This window comes from Asparagus officinalis, chromosome 3 (assembly GCF_001876935.1).
Source record: "Asparagus officinalis chromosome 3, Aspof.V1, whole genome shotgun sequence".
Classification (NCBI taxonomy): Eukaryota; Viridiplantae; Streptophyta; class Magnoliopsida; order Asparagales; family Asparagaceae; genus Asparagus; species Asparagus officinalis.
In genome coordinates this window covers 19,634,331-19,637,334 of record NC_033796.1, presented here as the reverse complement: position 1 = coordinate 19,637,334, position 3,004 = coordinate 19,634,331, and positions in this window count along the sequence as shown.

The following is a 3,004-nucleotide window of genomic DNA, read 5'->3' as shown; positions in this document are numbered from 1 at the left end:
ATTTGACTCCTGATCCTGCTCAACCTGCTCCTTCCACTTCTGGTTCTGGTGCTAGCTCCTTTTCTAGCTCTATGAAACCAGAAGAAATCAACTATCATTGTTGTCATAGGATCCTTAGTGCACTTGCGGATAACCTTTATGACATATATTACGAATTCAAAAGTGCAAAAGACCTATGGAATGCTCTTGAAGCAGAATATGGCTATGATGATGCCGGAATTCTGCGTTTCACCTCCTCCTCCTTCAATAAGTTCATGATGGTTGATGACAAGCCCATTAATGAACAAATTCATGAATTCCTAGATTTCCTCCGTCATCTCCAATCAAAAGGAAACACTTTTACTGACGATTATAAAGTTTCCTGTTTGATTGATAAACTTCCTCCCTCCTGGTCTAGATTTGCTGGAGATCTCCGACACAAGCAAGGAGATCTAACCTTAACTGAAGCCCTCAAGGCTATTCGTATTGAAGACCAGCATAGGCAAAATTCCAATACCAAGAATGAAACAAAAGCTAAAGTAAACTTGGTAGAGGATAAGCCTAAATCTAAGAATTTCAAACCCAAAGGGAAGAAATTCAAGAAAAATCAACAATCTTTCAACAAATCCTCCTTCAAACCAAATCCCAATTCTTCCAGCCATAAGTCTGATGAGAAGTTCTGCTTTGTCTGTGGTAGAACCAACCACATGGCTCACAACTGTTTCTTTCGGAAGAAGGAACCGGCCAAACCTGCCCCTAAAGGAAATGGATCCAACAAAGTTAATATGATTGAAATGAATCCAACCTCCTTCAGGTTAGCCTCTTCATCTCATCTTGTAAATTCTCTAACTTCTTCCACTGATTGGTATTTGGATTCCGGAGCAAATATCCACGTCTGTAATGACCGCTCTTGGTTTTCAAATTATCAGGAATCACGTGGAGGAAGCATAAGCTTAGCAGATGACTCCACTAAATCAATAATAGGAAGTGAAAGTATAGAGCTTTCCATGACTTCTGGAAAATCTCTTCATCTGCAAGGTGTTTATCATGTTCCTTCTCTCCGTCGCAATCTGATTAGTGAATCTCTTCTTCTTAGAGCTGGTTATAGGATTGTAAAAGAATCCAATAAATTTGTGATTACAAAGAGTAATGTTTTCATAGGAAAAGGTTTTATCTGTAATGGCCTTTTCAAACTCAATGTAATCAATTCCAGTTCTAATGAAATTTCTGAGTCTTCTGTTATTCAAATTGTTGAGTCTTGTGATGTTTGGCATGGACGACTTGGACATGTTAATTTCCAAACCTTGCAGAGAATGAGTAAATTAAACCTCATTCCTAAATCTTCTCATGATCCCTCATCTAAATGTGAAATCTGTGTTCAAGGGAAACACACTAAAAAACCCTTCAAGTCTATAACTAGAAACTCTGAACCCCTCGAATTAATTCATAGTGATGTGTGTGACTCTAACCGAGTTCTCACCCGAGGGGGTAGGAGATATTTTGTGACTTTTATAGACGATCACTCCAGATATTGTTACACCTATCTTCTCAAAACTAAAGATGAAGTCTTAGATAGGTTTAAGGTGTTCAAAGCTGAATCTGAGAACCAACTTGACAGGAAGATCAAGATTCTAAGATCTGATCGTGGGGGGGAGTATACCTCAAATCATATGACTGAATATTGCCAAGAACACGGTATTATTCATGAGGTTACTGCTCCCTATACACCACAGTCTAACGGGGTAGCTGAACGAAAGAATAGAACCCTAATGGACATGGTGAACTGTATGTTACTCAGTTCAGGAGCACCTGAAAATCTCTGGGGTGAAGCTCTTCTTTCTGCTTGCTTCATTCTCAATAGGATTCCCCAGAAATATTCCGATACAACTCCTTATGAATATTGGAAGGGGAGATCTCCTAATCTAAATTTCTTCCGGGTTTGGGGTTGCTTGGCTAAAGTAGCTATTCCCGAACCTAAGAAGAGAAAAATTGGTTCTAAGACTGTAGATGCTGCTTTTATTGGATATGCACTTGATAGCAATGTTAACAGATTTTTAGTCATCAAATCTGAAATCAGTGACATATCCAACAATACCATCATTGAAGCAAGAGATGCAGTCTACTTTGAAAACATCTTTCCTTTCAAATCTAAAATCTCAGAAAATCCCAGATCATCCATTCCTTCTGATCTTCCATCTTCCAGTTCTGCTATTGACACTTCTGAGTCATCTACTAGTGGTTCTCAACATTTGACTCCTGATCCTGCTCAACCTGCTCCTTCCACTTCTGGTTCTGGTGCTAGCTCCTTTTCTAGCTCTATGAAACCAGAAGAAATCAACTATCATTGTTGTCATAGGATCCTTAGTGCACTTGCGGACAACCTTTATGACATATATTATGAGTTCAAAAGTGCAAAAGAACTATGGAATGCTCTTGAAGCAGAATATGGCTATGATGATGCCGGAATTCTGCGTTTCACCTCCTCCTCATTCAATAAGTTCACAATGGTTGATGACAAGCCCATTAATGAACAAATTCATGAATTCCTAGATTTCCTCCGTCATCTCCAATCAAAAGGAAACACTTTTACTGACGATTATAAAGTTTCCTGTTTGATTGATAAACTTCCTCCCTCCTTGTCTAGATTTGCTGGAGATCTCCGACACAAGCAAGCAGATCTAACCTTAACTGAAGCCCTCAAGGCTATTCGTATAGAAGACCAGCATAGGCAAAATTCCAATACCAAGAATGAAACAAAAGCTAAAGTAAACTTGGTAGAGGATAAGCCTAAATCTAAGAATTTCAAACCCAAAGGGAAGAAATTCAAGAAAAATCAACAATCTTTCAACAAATCTTTCAACAAATCCTCCTTCAAATCAAATCCTAATTCTTCTAGCCATAAGTCTGATGAGAAGTTCTGCTTTGTCTGTGGTAGAACCAACCACATGGCTCACATCTGTTTCTTTCGGAAGAAGGAACCGGCCAAACCTGCCCCTAAAGGAAATGGATCCAACAAAGTTAATAT